The 19,949-nt window shown below is 42.5% G+C and overlaps 1 protein-coding gene across 2 annotated transcripts in view; it reads right to left on the minus strand.

Moving 5' to 3' along the window:
- rerea (arginine-glutamic acid dipeptide (RE) repeats a) overlaps positions 1 to 19,949 on the minus strand; it is a 154,669-nt gene that overhangs the window by 110,230 nt on the left and 24,490 nt on the right. Inside the window, exon 2 of one of the 2 annotated variants that reach the window (XM_052059694.1) lies at positions 2,260 to 2,318. The exons of the other annotated variant lie outside the window; for it this stretch is intronic. The gene's annotated coding sequence lies outside the window, so the exon portion shown is untranslated. The remainder of the gene's footprint in view (positions 1 to 2,259; positions 2,319 to 19,949) is intronic. 2 annotated transcript variants of the gene reach the window in all.

A 19,949-nucleotide genomic window follows, 5' to 3' on the forward strand; every position in this document is an offset into this window, starting at 1 on the left:
ATGTCGAGATGGCTTGTTCCCCTTTCTAATCCTGCGTGGTGCTGAACTCATTCACTCCCAAAGACGTGATTAAATGTCTTTTCAAACTTGGTCCAGAATTGGCTGGTACTGAATGAGTTAAAAACAACAACAACTCTGTCATTGTCCAAATAGAAAAATAAGATGATATGATTTATAGTCCTTCCGTAGTCGCTAAATGTTTTTTAAAATTTGGAGAACAATGTGTATAGCGTCATTTGTGATAATCCTGCTTTCTACGCTGACAGCTTGGACTAAATAAATGGAGCATCGACGCATTTGCGCACACGCACGCACGCACACACGCACACACGCACACACTATAGATACCCCGCAGGTATGTTTTAACATTATGTTGTTCTGAAGTGGTGAAGCGGAAACTGCAAATTGCTTATGCGGATGAACATACTTTGCATAATGCATGAAGGACCTAACAGTTACTGCGTGCGTTAATGTGCATGTGCACGCGTGTGTGCAAGAGAGAGCGATAGAGTTGGAGAGAGATACACGGAGGAGATAGAGTAACAGTGTTGAGACACACAGTAACCTAACAAGCCGCATGCTCACAGTCAATGTAATAAGAGCAGCGGGGAATCGACAGAAAAAGCTTGGCGCTGCGTGAGCTCCTTAAATCAGCACACAGAATATAGAGGACGGATTGAGGGGAAAGACGGATGCCGTGGAACGGGAAGGAGAGGCCTCTGCTGCGTCGTGCTCATGAACACATAGGCAGCGGGACGGCGCGGATGTGCTGAGGCCAATGAAAATGCAAGAGGCTTAAATTTCACAAAATATTTACATCAATTTGTATTTGACAAAAAAAATTGTTAGACTTTTCATCGCTGAATAAATATTAAATTTTGAAATCCGAGAATAATTCAGTAGAACTCCTCTACAACGAAATCATGTTTGCCGGCAGAAATTTTTCACAACAGGGGACTTTTCACGAGAGCAAATTCAATCTCGGACGTAAACACAAACGCACACAAAAAATGTATACGTGTACTTTTAATTTTTATTCCAATAGCGCATACGTATGAGCATACACTTATTTGACACTTCATATAGCCAGCCTAGAAAGAAAAAAAAAAGGGAATGAAATGGTAACATTTACGATCAGCATTCACTTTCACTTACATCAATTACTTCCAGAATGTCTTTTACTTTGCTTCCGCCATCTTTCATCTTTATGACTTTTATCCTGTCTTCAAGTGTTAAAGCTTTTCTTTTCTTAACTCCTTGTGAAGAGCCTTGGTGTACAAACGTCCGTTTTGTAGCTGTTTTATAGCAACCAATGCAACGTTCGTGCTGTGTATGAAACAACGAGTTACATTTCTAACCACGTGTTAACATGAACAAATACTTCCTGTACTACTGCACATGTGTAAGCCAGTGTGGTGGTTGCTGTCACCATGTCAAAGCTAAGCAGTAACGGTGGTTGAGGCAGGCTCAGGGTTGGATTTGACTTTTGCGTAAGGCTTGTTTTCGTTGTAGTGAACCTCATTGCGAGGCAAGGGTGGAGAAAAGGATTTTGTATTACGCAACAAGGGGATTTTTCGTTGTAGGGGGAAGCAGAAAACAGAGAATGGCTTCAACGCATGAAGATTTTTTCACACTAGAGCGTATTTTTTCACATGTAGGTTTTGTTATAGAGGAGTTTCACTGTGCTTTGTATTCAGACACGAGTGTATTTGGTGAAACCAACCCATGCTGTACTGCTGAAAAGATCAAGCTCGAAAACAATTCTCAACTTGAAAGATCAGTCAAAATGCTCTAAAACGTTTGGCAGCATGGGGAACTCTGCTTTGAAAACGGCCGGCATCGGTTACGAGTCACTGCTCTCGTCGAGTGGCGATATTGATTTTTTTTCTCTTTAACGTCCGGGGCTTTGACCAAATAACACTGGACGGAAACCTGCAACATGGAACGGCTATGACAAAGACACCTACTGTGCGTGAGAGGGGCCGGCACAGTGTGTGTCATGCTGTGAGATCAGCGTTAATCCATTCAGACACAAAGCTTGAGCATGTACATTTCAAGCGGTAGCGAAGACCGCAACAGCAGTGGTTGGGAGAATATGGGGTAATGATGATGATCACAGGAAGCAACATGGCTGACAGCACCAGAGACAGGTAGAGAAAGCTATCAAAAAGTTCCAACGGGCAAGAATAGAAACATTTCTTCGGGGCAGGGGCAGCGTTAGTCAGCGCACTATCGTGTCATGAGGCATTGTTGACTAACCTTGACTGCATTCACCTCCAAGCTCTCTGGCTCTCAACAAGTATTGACAAACTGACAGTCTGCAAGAGAAACACAGACGGAAAACAGACACACAGAGGACAAGTGGGAGGGACGTTTTTACATGAATGATGCGAAAAATGGCACAAAATGAGGTGACAGCAGCTCGTCGCGGATGCACGGGTGAGGTCGGCGGCCATATTTGGTCGCACGCTGCGTGGTGAACATGGATGTGCAAACAATAAATAGCAATCTTGGTTCATATTGCCCATCGGGAAAATGTATTCGGAACCAGTGGTCATTTCCCACGACTCAATAAACGCAGATCTCGGCACTCACCCGCAACACACCAAATGAAAGCACACACGCACACACATACATGCAGACCCCTCACCCTTGTTCCTCCCACCATTTTCCCCTGAGCCCTCTCTTCTGCGCCTCACTCGACAAGAGCTTGGAAATAAAAACATCACAGCACTGCCTGCCTCGCAGCACCTGTTCAATAACGTTGACATTTCACATTCGGCGTCCGCAAGCTGAGACGTTCTCTGAATTTCAACCAAAGACACACAGCAATCTCTTACATTTCAATGTTAAGCGGTGCAATTTAAGCAGTTCCCACGGCACGGACAAAACGCGTGTGCGCGCATGTGTGTGTGTGTGTGTGTAGAAGGGCGCGTGGCAATTGTCTTGATTAACTCTCATTGAAATGCCAATCAAATCCTTGGTAATATTTTAGTAATCTTCAGGGAACCAACGGATTTCATCCAATATATGAGTATCAACCACAATATTTATACAGTAACTTTTGCACCCGTAACTCATGAATATTAGCAGGTTCACGCCTTGGCTTTTTAGCTTTCGTCTTTTTCTATGTAAGGAGGGTATGCAGCTGGGTTCCTCTTATCCAATTATTTATTGACTGCAAAGCTTGAAGAAAACAAGGCGGAAATCCCTGGATACTTGCGAGTGCAAAATGCTGCCGTTTGATATTATTCATGCTCTGCTTCTGATGCAACACGTCTCCTGATATATACTCGCAAAGAATGGTCCTCTTACTTTTAAATTTGCAAATATGCCTGGGAATAAAAACGATCGCGCTTTTCTCTCTTCGTCTTCATCTCCGCATTGTGCTGGAGCACATGCCAAGTGTGAATTGTGCTGTTGTACGGCATTGCCAAAGAGAAAAGAAACACAATTACAAGTACAGTACACACAATCATGACAAGCATTCACAATTGACGGCGCTGACTTGGGGTGGCTATGCTCGATCGAGTCAAGCAATTTCTGAGTTTTACAATTGCAAATGTGTGGAAACTAGACATATATATGCTTAAAGAAAAAAAAATCATGTAATTCAATTTTTATCCCATCATAAGAGACTCTCTAAATGGTTTCAAGTTCTATTTCTGTGCCAGTGGTGGAGGAGTTGGACGAGCGTAGGTGTTGTTCAAGGTCGCATAGATGACATCATCTTTAGACAACAAACTACCGTAGTTAAAAATGAATCATGAGCGCCTCTGCTGGTGCACTCCGTTTCACATCACCCTTACCCGGAAAAAAAAAATGCCTTCATGAGATGTGAATTTGAAAAAATAAATGCACCATAAGCGCACATGGACATGTGTACGGCCAAGACTCATACAAAGTTCTCAATGATGCATTGCCTTGACACAGATTACTATTTACAATTGCCTTTGGCAGCATTTTGTGGCAAACAAAGCATTTGAGAAAGACCAGAAAAAGCGCAAAAGATTTTTCAGCAATTCCAAAGGGAAAAAAAAACATGAATTGGTAAATTTATAAATTGTGAAATGTGAATAAACAGTGGGGATTACTGTACATACAGGTGCGAAAGAGAACCGAAAATTGAATCCCGCGCACCCTTGTGTTCAAAGCATTTCATTTATCCATTTTCTGATTCGCTTTTTCCTATCCTAGCTGTTTTCGAGCAGTAGGCGGGGAACACCCTGAACCAGTTGCCAGCAAATCGCAGGCACGCACAGAGACGAACAACCATCCACGCTCACACCTACGGAGTGTCTCATTAACCTGCCAAGCACGTTTTGGGAATGTGGGAGGAAACCGGAGTACCCAGAGAAAACCCGCACAGGCATGCAAACTCCACACGGGGAGGCCGGCGCTGGAATCGAACCTATGACTTCTGCACTGTGAGGTCGACGGCTAACCACACGACCACCAGGGGCCGCCCGCATTTCTTTCATTTCACCAAATAACTTTATGCAGATAGATATTGGCGTACATTACAGAGTCCGTATAAATCACATTTTGTTATTCCGGATCACTAAAGGAATATAATAATAAATCAAGCAAAATATAGATTTTGAATCTTATAAATGATGTTTTACCACTCAGTCTATATTTCCGTGGGTCGCCATTGTTGAGTGACGTCACACTTAAGTGGAAGAAGCCCGACTTACCACTATCCTTAACTGCAGCATTATTTTATCCTATTTAACAAAAATCACACGAAAAGACATGGCATAGTAACAAAAAAAATTAAATACTTCCAACAAGCACATAAATTGGGTTGGTCGCTTTCATGACTGACCATATTTTTTGTGTCCATTTAGGTGAGCGAGAAGCTAGTTTGCTACTTAGCAATTTACCCATTCATCTATTTTATGTGTGCGCCGAGTGACTGAATTAGCTACTTAGTGAATGAAGTGACTGTTGTTCACTCTGTGGGTGGGGTCATGAGATGTCAGAATTTAAATGAAGTGCTTACAAGGCCACTTTTTCACTTTCCAGAAATTGATGTTCACATCTAACATTGTTGTAATTTGTATGCTTTGCGCTGCCAATTAACGTTTGGAAAATATTAGAAGCCAAGATCTTTTTTTTTTCCAGACTTTTACTTTAAATGCATCACAACATTGTAATACTTAATATTCCTGCTGCAATGATGACTACCTGAAAAGGAAAAATTAAACTTGCCTCCTGGTGCCAAGGTTTAATGGTCACCAGGTGCAACCTAAGTCGCATGGCTGAGCAGAGACAGCTGTTTGATGCCATTAAAACCATCAGCACCGTGCCGTAACTACAGATTAAATGGCAGTAAATCTGAGGATTAGAACCGTATATGAATAACCCACATTGATTTTGCAACACTGGGATTTCCACCATGACAGATATCGCGGCCATCCAACATTACGGGGAAGATAAGTTCATTGATCCCACAGCAGTGAAATTCACTGCTTCCATCAACCAACAAAACATATTAAATTATGAGAAGAATTACCAACATAAACCAGATGAAAAGAAAATGTTATTTACAAACAGCATCAGGGTTAAACATCAGCAACAAAGTGTAACCTGTAATGTTATACGGAGATTTTGGTTTGGGAGCGTTTATTGGCACTAAAATCCTAAAATGGCTCTCCCTTCTTTAATCTGCTCCTCTCTAGTCTAGAGGCAAGTCAAGCAGCACCATTCTTACAACAAACGGCTCATTTCACAAGTCGTAAAAGAGTCACTGCCAAAAATGTCAACGGCCCTCGAAATGGGCATCCTGATATTCTACGGACAGACGCAAGAATTTAACTTTTGGGCACTGTGGTTTGATGACGATTACGATGTGAGCACGTTGGGGGTGAAAGACAACGTGATGCAACTGATAAACTGTGGCCATTTCTCTCTTAGATTTCAGATGGGCTCAGTCTATGAATTTCAAAGCTAGCGCACAAACACACACATGCTGTGATTCGCTCTGCTGCTGGGAGACCTTTTTGACACAACAATCCCAAAATCCCAGACTGAAATCCTCCCTCCCGCTTGACCAACACAGCCCTTAGGAAGGAAGCCGCCTCACATCACGAGACCAGCATGACTTCACACACGCTAAAAACGTGCTTGTGGCTGTCTTCTAGGGCTGCCTCAAATGAATATTCACCGATAGTAGTCACGATTAGTTGACTCATCGGATCATGTGGAAATCACGGCGTATCGCACCAGCCAGCTCCCGCTCTTATGTAACCACCATTAGCTTATAGGTTTTGTTAAGATAAGTGTAAATTTTAAAAAATGAAGACAGTTAAGATGACAGTACAGTCAACTGTTATCAAACTTTGCAGCTTGTTTCGGCATCTCTGACATGTTTTGGTGCGCGTTCACTTAAAGGCGATGCTATGGCCTAAAAATTTTTAGCTGTAAATTTTGGAGCCATTTTAGCAATGCCACATTCTTGCTGCGTCTGAAACTAATAATAACAAATATTTCCTGGACGACTGCGCATGTGTACAGTGATTCCTCGGTATTTCGCGGTTCGTTTATCGCGGATTCGGTGCATCGCATACATGGAGTACATTACTGTATATGTTGCTCTATGTGACTCGCTGATGTTTTGCAGCGTCTCCCGGACTGTTTGCGGACTTTTTTCGGACTTAATTTAAAACTGTATTTAAGTTAATTGGTCGCTACTTCGCGAATTTTCGTTTATCGCGGGTGTTTTTGGTCCCCATTAACCGCAATAAACGAGGGATTTCTGTAAACCAGTGTGGTGGTTGCTGTTGTCATTTCCGCATGAAGCAGTAGGTGTCGCTGATGGATTAGTCTTTGTTGTAGTGAATTTTGTCATGAGGCAAGAGCAGAAAAAAAAGATTTTGTATAATGCAACAGAGGTTATTTTCTTGTATGGGGGGCAGGAAAGTGGGAATGGTGTTAATGCATTAAGATTTTTTCACACTGGGGGTATTTCGCCCATGTAGGTTTCATTGTAGAGAAGTTTCACTATGTGTGTGTATATATATATATATATATATATATTTCTTTATTTATAAAACTTTGGCCAGTGCTAACATTTCTTCCCTACTTTCTGACATTATTGACCAAACAGATTAAGTGAATCATCAGTACGTTCATGCCCTTCCGGCTCAGTGAATTAGAAATTGTGTCCTGTTTTTGATCACAGGACTGATATGAAAAGAAAAAAAACATTTTTAAATCTGATTATCAATTAATAGAAACATAATCAATGGTCAGAATAATTGTTACTGCGGGGTATATTTTTAGTTAGAACTAATAACAATAACACAATTAAAACCATTCTTAGGGGGGGGGGTCAATTAATTTTTTTTTTTTAATTGATGGTATTTGCTGCAAGCATTCCCTGACTAAGTCACAACAACGCCCAACAAACCATGGTGTACATGCATCACAAAAGTCCAGTCCAGTCAGACTCACCCAATAAGTCAATAATGCCATGTAAACAGATCGACTGTCTGGTCCTACAATGTGCCAAAATCAATGACAAGAAAACACCAGTGTCTATTACTGTATTGAACTATTTTAAATAAAGTCATTGTTGAAGAATAGACTGTGAATGCATCCCACCCACACACCATCAGAGAGAAGTGAAGATAACTCCATACACGCCTCTCTATTCACTCCAGAATACAAAACACGCTGTCCAACAAACCCAAGATCCAAATTACAATAACACCCGTTTTAACGTCTTCTCGCACCACGCAGACATGCTGCCATCGAATCATTCTTGTGTTTGTCCAACCACATTAATGTGCAGCGAGTGTTTCCACTTGCACACGGTCCTGCGCCAGTGCGCTTCTGTTAAATATGCATGCTTGAAGAACTGAAGACAAAACACTGCGGCGCAGACGGGCGGAGGAATATCCATATCGTAATACCATCACAGCACATTAGCTTCAGCCGCATGCGGTGAGATTTGATTTGGAATAATGCGCTCTGATTTATGCCGTCTGGGAAAATCACGTTTGACATTTTTATGTGTTGGGAGGAATCCGTAAAGAGAGTTTAATGAGGTTATTAAAATAAGTGAGCATACAAAGCCACGGCCAATGAAACAATAAGACGTAAAATCAATAAACGCATCATCAGTGGCATATTTTTTTTATTGAAAATGAGCAATTTCATTTATTGGTGTGGAATGCAGATGCATATGCACACTGAGTAAGTTGTACAAAGCACCCCTAATAAGGTCCTGCCATATCTTATTAGTAACCTATTGTGTCCCTGGGCTGCAGTGTGCTTAGAATGTCGAGCATTCATTCATACTTGTTCAATCAACTTGTAACAACCAAAACATCATGTTGAAACAGCACACACATTGGCAACATGGATTTGCAGACGTCGAGCTGAATACTGTCTTCTATGGATGTTAATTAACCTCTTGTACTTTTTAAACAGAAACCACAAACAAAAATAGAAATCCATAGCAGAGCTGGAGGTGTGGAGGGGGTGGGGGGTGGGGGCAAAGCTGTCGTAATGGATTGCGTTATATTGAACAGATATTAACTCCTCTGGCTTCAATCATTAGCGCCCCCCGCCCCCGCCCCATCTATTTCTGTCATTTGAGAGCAGACTGATTCTGTTAGAAGGTAGCTGATTGTGATGATGAGCACAATGCTACTGATGAGAAGAAGATGGGCCATCTTCAGAGTGGGATGGGGTAGGGGGCGGATAATATGATGTCAAGAACAGCCAACGGTGACGTAAGGTTGCGTTAATTCCAAATAAATAATCTGTGAACTAATTCGTCGTCCATTGTCTAACAGTAGCCCTTGAGCAATGTCATACAAACATATGAATCAAATTTTAATGAGGCTCTTCTCTCCGCTGGGCTAATCCTGGTGTTTGGTCTACCACCATCCTTACTTATGGCGACAAGGATGAATGGTATTGATATTTCTATTCAAAGCCCCCCTCTGTCAGATTAAGACCACTGTTGTTGCCTTGTTCATACATGCACAGTGTTTGACCTCGGCATTTAACCCTTCGGATACACAGACCACATATAGAGATCAACAAACTAGTCATACAATACGGGCCCTCACAACCGCTGCAGCTCTAGCAAAGCCATTAGAACTGGTCACAAACCCCGACATGAAATATGAATAGAAATGGTGTTACAAAACAATAAATGACAAAAGTTATGAAGACAACTGATTCAACAAAAAGGCACACAAACCTCATGGGCTCAAATCCAGAAGGGGGTAAATATCCTGAGACGTCTTGCTTGTCTCCTTCTTCCTTCGTTTAATTGGAAGTTAACTATACTTTTGGTATTTCCTTCGTTTCAAGATGGCTGTGCAGAGCTTACCAAGTAGTTGTCTGCTTGAGTGTGTGTTGGCGAATCTACTGTACATGTCAACTAGGGCAGAACCCTTTTTGGTGTTACAATTGGTTCTTGCTAATAATCACCACTAGATGGCATAGGAACGCACTAACAGGGAAACAACTCAATGGGGAATATAAAGAGACTGTAACACCATAAAAAAGGTGTATCGGATTACAGGGCGCACTCTCGTTTTTGGGGAAAATTGAACGATTTTAGGTGCGTCTTATAGTGCGGAAAATACGGTGTGTGTCCCCGGCCAATGTGTGGTGCCATTCACAGCGTTCTAGCAGCTCATCACTGGCTCGCGTCATCAATGCACAAACCGCCAATGAGCACAATTTGGCTGGCTCGGTCCAGGGCGAACTTGGTATACAGTTACAAGTGGGGTCATGGAGCAAATAAACTCATAAATCAAGGTACCGCAAATGCTTCTATGGGAAAAAGAAGCTTGGAAGTTCCAAATGGGAAAAGCGGAGAACACAACTAAGAATGCTGCTGTAGCTTCACGCGTCCGACTATTGAGAAGTAGTGGCCCTCGGCGGCTATCCAAATCCTTGAGGCAGCATGATGCCACTTATCTCTGTATACAAAGACACATTTGGCTAAGTTGTACCTATTGGACTGGAATTGCGTGGCATGGAGCCAACCTGAGTGGCCGAGAAATGAACCTTGTTATGCGTCCTGACACTGGGGCCACGCACCCGGGCAAATAAAAACATGACTCTCACTTACTGCCCGCCTGCGACCACAGGCCCATACATCAGCATTAGAAAAGGGTCTCGGCAGCCTCAAGGTCAGCTCAATTTCCTCCCACTGTTATGAAGTATCAGAATCACAGCAAGAGAGGCCAGTCGCACATGGGTAAGGAAATGATTTCGAGAGGAGAGGGAGCAATAGGCGGAGAGGTGATTTGTAATACAAAAAGAGGAACCGTGACGAATCGCTCGGTGAGAATCATGCTGCCTCTTTTATACGATAAGAATGTGCTGGTGTGGGCATTAGTGAGAAAAATGTTTCAAGCCTACTTTGCGCATTCTACTCATTGAAATTTTGTTGATGTTGTAAATGAGACAAAAGCCTTGTTAATTGCTCAAGTGTAGCCAGTTTAACTATAAAGCAATCAAACCTTCGACATAATTCTTTGAACGAATGTGTTAAAGTTCACTGTAATCACATTTCAAGCAACCAAATGTTTGTTTTTTTTCTTCCCCTCTGACGAGACCTGGGTCTATTTAGCACATGCCCAAGCAATTTGAGAAATTACACAAAAGAATAAAGGCGGACCATGTGTGTGTGTGTGTGTGTGTGTGTGTGTGTGTGTGTGTGTGTGTGTGTGTCCGTGTATGTGTGTGGGGGTGTGTGTGTGCGTGTGTGCGCACGCTTTGGTGTCACTATGTGTGTTTGCCGACTGTCATCCTTGGCTGCCTCAATGGCAGAGGTTTGACATCTTCAGCTGAGAGCCAGGGGAAATAACAGCAAATTCACTTAATGGCACCTCATCTATTGCTCATACGCAGTAGGGGTGGGTGCGGGGCTATTGGGGGTCCTTGAGGTGCGACAAAATGGCTGTGTGCTCGCTGGGCTGCTATCAGTGAGGGTGTGGGTGAGCGGGTTAACACGGTGCACTTTGAGATCCACCGCTGGCCTTGATGGGAGCACCAGCTGTAATTTCAAGTCATCTCTGACCCAATCTATGGAGGAGAAAAAAGGCAGTCCCCACAACTGGCTCTTATAATTGTTTTTTTTTAAATACTGTGATGACAACACAATCACGTTTGATGTCTGTGTGTGGTCGCACTTGGAGGATGTGCACGATGACATGAATACTTGGCCGACTATGTGCGCGTTTGCCCAGTTACAAATGTTTTGCAGAGTGCCTGTGGGAGTGTTGCCAATCCAGACATATACTGGAATAATGGCCTCACTCCATCTCAGTTTGAGGTACTGCAGATGAACCCGGGGGAGTGCACAGCAGCTGAGAGGGACTCAAGGCTGCCTGAAAGATGGAGAAAATATCAGTGGGTCATAGCAGGTATGATTATCGGCGAAGCCTTTGAGAAGAGGTGAGGGATAACATTCAAGAGGAGATTATTGTGATATTTTGCCAAAGAACATTATGACCGTCATAATGTCTAAGAAAGGAAAATATTAATATTGCCATACTGGCCCGAATATAAGACGGCCCTGATTATAAGACGACCCCCTCTTTTTCAAGATTCAAGTTTGAAAAAATACTTTTTACACCAAATTAATTTTTAAACATAAAAAATTACAGTAGATCTGAAACCAATGATAATAACAATATATTTAAGAGAAAGAGCATGTTATTTTGCCTCATTCAAATCTAAAGTGCAATCACATTCGTGAATGAATGGCTTCTGGTTTTTGAAATGTAAATTACATGATAACTTCTCCTCAGCTGCCGATTAACTTGGCCGATCTTCGACCCACTTTTCTCCAGATTGTCACGACATTTCTCCATTTTCTGTGATCTCTTTTATTATTTTCTTCTCTTTTGCTTCTTACCCCTATTTTTATTTTTCTTCTTCGTGCTACCGCTATTTTGATTTTTATTCTTTGTGACAGGGTTTCACTTTGGCCTGTCAAGTCAAGTTCAGCATTCGCTTCAATGGTATCTGGCGCCATCTAGCGTCATGAATGTGTATAATGTCTAGACCCCGAATATAAGACGACCCCCACTTTATTCCTCTTATTTCAATGCAAAAAACACCATCTTATATTCGGGCCAAAACGGTAAGCATGAAAATTATTAGCGACGTTTTTTGAAGATTGAATATGGTATTTATTTTTTGTTGTTTTACATAGAATGCCAAGTTGACCATTCTGCATGACTCTGACCTCCCAACAAAAGGTGATGAAAAGTGGAACAGTAAAGGAAAGTCGGATAATTTGGGCCTCTTTACAATGGAAAAAGTCCATAAATTTGTTTTGAATGCAATCAAAGCAGTAAAAGAGAAAGAACTCAAAACACATCTTTTCTCAAACAAAGCTCGTCGTCGTCTTCTACTATACAACCACATGCCAGGATGAAAAAACAGCTGGTTCTCCTCAAGTGTGGTTCACCGCTTTGAATTCATTGGTGTGTTACAGAAAAGCCAGCTTCATAAAAAGCAGGGGGGAAAAATACCTCAAAAGCAGTTTACTCCTGTCAGCACATTAAACTCCCAGATTTGTGAGCGGCTCTATTGTTCAGCTCATTTGGTATGCCAAGAACATGTCTCACATCCAAGTCAAAGAAAAGTGCAGTGCTCACACAACAGATTTGTTAGAAAACCTTGAGTTCCAGTTCAGAATTCTACGGGACTATACAACACAAATAAACCGTTAGATGCCGGCCACTGAGACCGAGATTTCTCAATCAGCACACCACAAAAATGATATTTTCCTAACAAATGAATTCAGTGGTACACCAAACGGCAGTTTAAGTTGGCGCACACGGATCTGACCTCGGCTGAATTCCATCAATTGTTCCTTGTATTCGTTTGTACGACTCATTTCTCTTGAGCGCTGTCCAACTGTACTGCTACCACAGTACCAAAACGGCTGCAGAAAGACAACAACGCATTGCTATCGACCTAATTAGCATTTTAAATACAAGTACACCTGAGTGGAATAATAAATGCCGCCAGGGAATTTGTCAAGATTTTTGTAGCAGTCCAACAGCGGCTTCATAAAACAGGTGAAGCTGCAAAAGCAACACAACAAAGCCGCAGTGCTACTGTGGAACGCGCAGAGCGGAACGCTGCAAAACAAACACTGCATATGAATGCGTTCTGGTATAAATTACACGTTGTGGCGCTATGAATGAAATTATTTGGGGGGAAAAAAAAAGAAAAACACCCCCGCTAACAGCTGACAAAAAACGCAGAAACCCGAATGAGGTGAATGTTGAAATTGTTTTAATCCCTCTCCACCCTGAAGTTGTGTTTTGAAAAGCGGCCAGGGCGGCGGGTTGTTGTCAAGGAGTATTTAAGCTATGATGAACTAGTCTAAAATGGAAAACAAAACACGCCGAGGTCGAATGAATATAAAAAAAGACAGTGACGGCACATTAAATAAATCCATGTATGAGTGAAGCCTTTTGAATAAAAAGCAGCGGTGTGCATTGGGAGACCAGACGGTAATGGCTGGGTAATAACTATCAGTGAGTGAAGCTCTCTTTTGCTCGCCCGTCTCACCACCAGCTCGTCCGACCCGTCTCCGTCTCCTTCTCTTTCTCTGCACCTGACATTGCAAATGTCCTGTCACTAACCTGAACCTAACCTGTCACTAACCTGTCATGCTCTCAAGTCTTGCCGTTGGGGACTAAAGAGGTGGACTGAACACTCACTCAAAATATACAAGTTGTTTTAATAGATTTTTTTTTTATAATTCCATCTTCTGATCGAATCAATGTTTGAGGATAGTTTTTTTTGTTGTTGTTTTGTTTTTCCAAACCTGATCGCTAATCGACTTCAAAAACCCAAATCGTGTAAAGTGTAATGTCCACGTAAATTTTGGTGCCAATTGATCGCCGTTTTTGAAGAAAATGTACAATGATTCTGAATGGACAAATTGTATCCAGCTCCCACCAATGCATGGGAAAGGGGGGAGGGGTTATATTGCGAAGCAGAAAGAGGAATTTCAAAGAGTATTGGTAGTCAGATATTTATGGGTTTCTACAAAAACAGATTGATAAAAAAATTAATGGAAGCTAATATAATTTTACTGATCCAAAAAAATACATAAAGGGGAGTTTTTGAGTGTAATGGGGCCATCTTCTCTACTATAAGCAAGAAAACGTGGGGAAAAAAATTCTCTCGTCATGTGTGAGATTGGCCACAATTTCAAAACAGTTAAAATGGTAAAAATCAGTATGCGTGTACCCTGCTTTACAGTATTCAAAGACACACAGACACGCACACACACACACACACACACGCATACAGACACACAACCCTGACAATATTCTGATGTCACCCAATTACAAGCCTGCCCTTGACTCCACATCTCTAACCTCCCTCCACAGCATATGTCAAAACCCTCAGCACAGATTTTCTTTGCTCCCCGCGCTCTCACTTTTGCGCGCAATTCTTTTTTCTCTCTCTTCAGCCTCTGAAATATTTAGCAGGCCCATCTGAATACACCTTCAGGCACTGAGTCAGGGCTGTCTATCTCTCCATGTAGAACGCGATGACAGAGAAAGCACATGCGAGCCAGAGTGAAGGTTGCTGTAATAGCTCATCAACATTATTAAATCATCCCCACAAGTCCCCTCCCCCTCCGCCAGTAGTCCCCGAGTTCTGGTCTTGGCTTGTTTTATTTCTCTGTCAAGGTTGGGTGGCCTCGGCTCCAAAGGGCTAGACTTGAGCTGCTCGCCAAGCTGATGCAGTACTAAGCAGGCGTCAGGGGAGTTTCTCCTCAATTAAGCAAAGGTAAAGCAATGCTTCTGACCGTGGCGGTGCCATGAATGCATTAGTCTTCTTGTCACCACAGGCAACGACATGAAGGTGCATGAACATGACAGACAGCTGGTTGCTTGAAACAACACTTGAACCGGGATTGTATAAATAAAGGCTTTCACACTGAGAAGGACGCGCAACTTGCAATTTAGTTTAATTTTCAGAAGCCAACATCGTGGCTCTACTGTTGCACAAAGTGCGCAAGATATTGGCATCTCTCAGAATTGGTCTACTGTATTTTCTGACTGATTGGTGCACAGCATGTGCATACCCAAGAAAAAATTCTTCTAGTATGAGATTTAAGATCGGGTTTTGGAACAAATGAGGCAGCAACAGCTTCCTGGGCTGTCTCGCTACCGTTGCACGGTAGCTGCCGCTGTTGTTGTTGTTGTTGGTTTGTTGTTATTTGTGATGATGTGGCGCCGGTTGAGATGTGTCGGCAAATTGGCATGTTCCTGTTACATTTCACCCGGCGTTTGCAAAGCCTGTCGATACAAAAAAAAACATCCTTTCTTGGAAAATCCAAAGAATTTCCACACAAACAAAAACATTGCTTTGTCTTTAAAAATAATAATAATAATAATAATCTCTTCTTCCTCTCCACCATGGTCCATGTTGCATGGTTGATATAAATGCCCAGCGCTGACCATAAAAGATATTCCCGAGCAAAAAAAAAAAAACCTAACAAAAGTTGATTAAAACTGGAATAACAAAATAAAAGGGTAAAATAATGTGTCGATTTCTGGCCGGCACTGATAGAAATGAGTCCAGCGCTGACACATCGATTAGATGTATCATTCGCCTCGAGGAAACAGTGATTAACTTCATTTCACACTTTTTGTGGAAACTATCCTCAGCAATTTGCTGGGGAAACTCACCTATAAGTGATTTGGTGATCTTGCTCTAATGTCTTAAGCTGCCAAAAGATGGCAACAATGGCCTCATTAAGTGGACCAAAAAAAAAAACCGGCATTATTAAAAAATAAATAAATAAAAATGAAACCGCTACGCCAGTCTGATGTATTATCATTAAATGTTATTAGTAGCTGGTGTCAAAGAAGCACGTTAAAGCAATAAATCTTGACAAATGGACTAAGATCGTTGGAATGGAGTAAGCGTCATCCTTGGTTGCTAGCGGAAGTTACGGATAGTCTTTGCAGCATCTGCATGTACATTGGCACTTTTGGTGTATTGTTTTTCAAAATCAACTCACCAAAAATGTAACTTGTCATGTGATTTAAGACGAGTCCAAAAAGATATTACAGCGTTTTGGGACCCATAGTTCATTTTATAGTTACAATCTTGCCAGAGCTCCGTTGTTTAACTGTATTTATCTATGCTGGCAACAGTTTGACCCTGAAAAAGACGGCCTTTGACCTTAGAGGTTCCACTGCCGAAAACTCGAGATACTGCAATTACAGTGCATCAGTGGAATCAATACAAACCAGTTAGGTTAATGAGTTTTGTTTTTTTTTGTCGGCGGATTGAGAGGGTGACCCTGAAGGAGGGTGACTCCTTGCGGAGTTAATTCAAGCAGAAGGAAATAATGAGGAAGTTAACATGAAATGCTCTTGAGCCTACTAAGAGTAGTTTGTCTCGGTTTTGATTTTTGTAATGAAAGCAATTTCAATTGAAAAGAAAAATTGCCAGAGGGGAACACTTGTGAAAATAATGATTTTACCAGCCTTTTAGGGCTGCAACTAACAATTATCTTGCTAATCAATGAATCTGTTGATTATTTTGCCGATTAATCAATATATCAGGTTTAAAAAAAACATCCCATCCTTCAATTAAAAAACAGGACAGTATTTCAAATTGGCAGTGTATAAATTGCAAGCAATGATTCTGTTACTGATTTAGTTCATAACATCAGAAAATATGCAAAATGTTGAGCGCTGTTTTCAAAGCACAAGCAATCGTTTTAATTTGATGCAATCTGTCTGCTTTTGTGGAAAACCAGAGAAATGAGGTGAATATTTACCGTTGAGAAGCCGAAATTCCAAGCATTCGGACAAATTTAATTGAAACCGATTAATGAATTATCAAAAATAATTTCTGGGATCATTGATTAGTCGTCAATATTATTATTGGACCGAAACGGCAATCCAAACGCTAGGTAACAACCATTTCATCAAGTGAATTTACACGTGAATAAAAAGAGACCTACGAAGACTAAAAGTCAATTCATCTCAGCAAAAAAATGCCTCGACTGAGCCAGCAAACAAAAACTGTCCTGCTCTCTTCTAGTAAGGACGGGGGGGGGATGTCAAGAGCAGCAATAACACCTTCCTTCACTAGTTTTTATGTGAGTAATATAGTGAGCCGGACTAGCGCAATAGAAAAGGGCTGATTGACATCTTCACTCTCCACCGTCTGTCCACTGCCTCTTTCCCGGATGAAACACGTCAACGTAAAGACACATGAATGCAGCAGCCTGTCCTCCGTGTTCTCCTCCTCCTCCTCCTCCCTTTGCAGAGACAGGGCGAGTGACGCAGTAAATACAGATGCAACGCGCTGCGGAGTTCTGCGGAACACTGTCGGGTCTTTTATTTTTCACGAAAGCATCGGCTGGTGCCAAAAAATCTAAACACTGGGGCACGAGGTAAAAGCTTCGCCTTCGCTTTAATAAATTGCCACAGAGAGTAGAAAACGGACGGGGGCAGTGAGCTTTGTTCCGCAGTGGCCTGGGCAGGCTTGGGGAGGCAGAATCAAATTGGGGTGTGCGCCCCCTCAGGCGCAGGCTGGTAATATGCCACGCACGTATCCCACAGGGGTCCGATATGTGCAGGTACAGAAAAAAAAACCCAAACAAACAAAAGGGAAAAAATGAGCTGAGCGCTCAACGGGAAGCGCTGCATCCTGTCGAAGTCGGCACCTGCCGCTGGAGCTGCCAAGGTCAATTAATTATGCCTCCGTTAATGTTGTCAGACAACAAAAGGGAGCTCTGAGCTGACACAAAGAGCCACTCTGTTTCCAAAATTCAAGAATGAAAATACCATTCCTCGTAAACGTGGCACATATGTGAGGTTTGTTCCTCGATAATGTAACCCGATGGATGATAAATCAGCTAAAAATAGGCTTTGAGTGCCGATTTTTGGCATGGTTATTTCTTAATTCAGCCTTTCGTAGAGCGCACGTGTGTGTGTGTGTGTGTGCGCGCGAGTGTGAAAGAAGGATAAGGCAGGCGTCTGCTTTAGAAATTGACAGCTTTTTGTTCTGATCCCACAGCTGTCACGAGAAAAAGAGAGCGAGAGTGAGAGCGCGGCCGTCAGTGGCGGCTCACATCGGCATAAAAGCCCTGTTAAACACACACACGCCCCTTGACACTGCAGCAGAAGTCGAACAACGGGGTTGAGCTCGAGGTGCCCCATGAGGACGCTGCTTAGATGCACATTAGGGCGGGATACAGATGGGGAGAGGGGTGGGGGGGAGTGGTGTGTATATCACGGAATACCTGGTCAGTGTTTCGAATCCCGCTGCACCACAGAGGCCGCTCACACGATTACCGTAACCTTGCTTCGAATCCCATTACGAGCAGTGCGCGTCCTTGTCAATCAGTCATTTTCATTTGAGCCTTCTTTATCACCATTACCGCTGCAGTAATTGGGGTGGCGACTATGGAACAGCCAGTGCCGTTTCCCTCCGTGTGGGAGGTCAAGAGGAACACAATTGGGTTGACAATGATTGCGCTCCGGCTGATTAGGCCGTGGGCTGCCAATGAATACGTTGCTGTGCTTAGACTGAAACCTCTCAAGAGCAGTGGTGCGCACGCCACAAAACAGAGCAGCTGCAGAGTAGCAAAAGCAAAAACGAGCGACATGCCTTGGCTGAGAAAAAAAAAAAAAAGAGTTTTGCGATACACATGACGCCGTGCCGTGAATTTTCAGATCAGAGTAGGAAAAAATGGACAGCAATGCCCAACCCAAAATAGTAACAACAACATCAGTGCTGTTGCATCCAAGGTTTGTTGACTCTAAAACGAGTGAGCGAACAGCCACATCCGAGGATCCGAGGCTAGATTTATAATATCGGAAATATTTGTGCTGATGACTCATTATGTTCTGGTCACGCTAGACTTGCATTGACAGATATCGCCACATATTTGATATGTCCAAGAGGTCACATTTCAACCTGAGAGCAGATTTGATGGGGGTTTGTTTTTTTTTTTCTCTTCAAATTGCAATGATGCATTTCCAAATCGTGCCAAAAATCGGAATTGTTGTTGTTGTTGGAATTGGACTATGTTGTGTAACCGCAGCAGGAAGTACCAAATGATGGGGGGGGATAAAAGGGAACAATCCTGTGATATTAATATCAGCAAAGAGAAATCGAATTGCTCGTGCCTGAACACAATTACAAAGGATGGGCGGAATGAAAGATGAGTGGACGATTGATTGTTGAGTAACCACACCTTAGCAGTAACGATTACAATAGCAAGAAAAACATCCCGTCAACTAATAACTATTTTTATTCATGTGACAATGGAACGGTAAGAGGAGTTGGGAACGTCCAGAGATACACTCACCGCATTCCCTACAATCATTCAAGAAACAGCAGCGAAATATCCAACCCAAGCGCAGATTCTTCCTCAAATTTATTGGAAAGATTATTCAGCCATTATAAAATGGCGAGGTAGAGGCAAGGAACAATGAATGCGGAAAAAGGAACGTCTCTGGCGGATTAATTAGGACAAATCATTCACAGGAAATGGACGACGCATTGGTACAATATTTGCGAAAACGGATATAAACCCGAGCAAAAGGAATCGGCTCAGAATAGGTCATCAGACAATTGCGCTAAAAAGAGACAGATGCATTAATAAGTAACACACAAAATGGCTCCTCTTGTCCCTGCGCAGAGATGGCAGCTCTATTTCCTCATCAGTGATTGCGGTGTTTACACAGAAACTCAAGTGCACTCCTGACTGAAAATGGAGGGAGTGAGCGGATGAGGAAGCACCGGAGAGGTTATGGAGAGACGGACGACGGGGAAGGAGATGGAGTGAGTGCAAGAAGAAGATGATGGGCGTGAAGGATAAACCCGTGGAGGAAAGCGGGCAGACATTCACTTATTTGCGGCGGCTCTAACGGTCTTGATCCTCAATAAAGAGGTGAAGC

This window comes from Hippocampus zosterae, chromosome 2 (genome assembly GCF_025434085.1).
Source record: "Hippocampus zosterae strain Florida chromosome 2, ASM2543408v3, whole genome shotgun sequence".
NCBI classification, from domain to species: domain Eukaryota; kingdom Metazoa; phylum Chordata; class Actinopteri; order Syngnathiformes; family Syngnathidae; genus Hippocampus; species Hippocampus zosterae.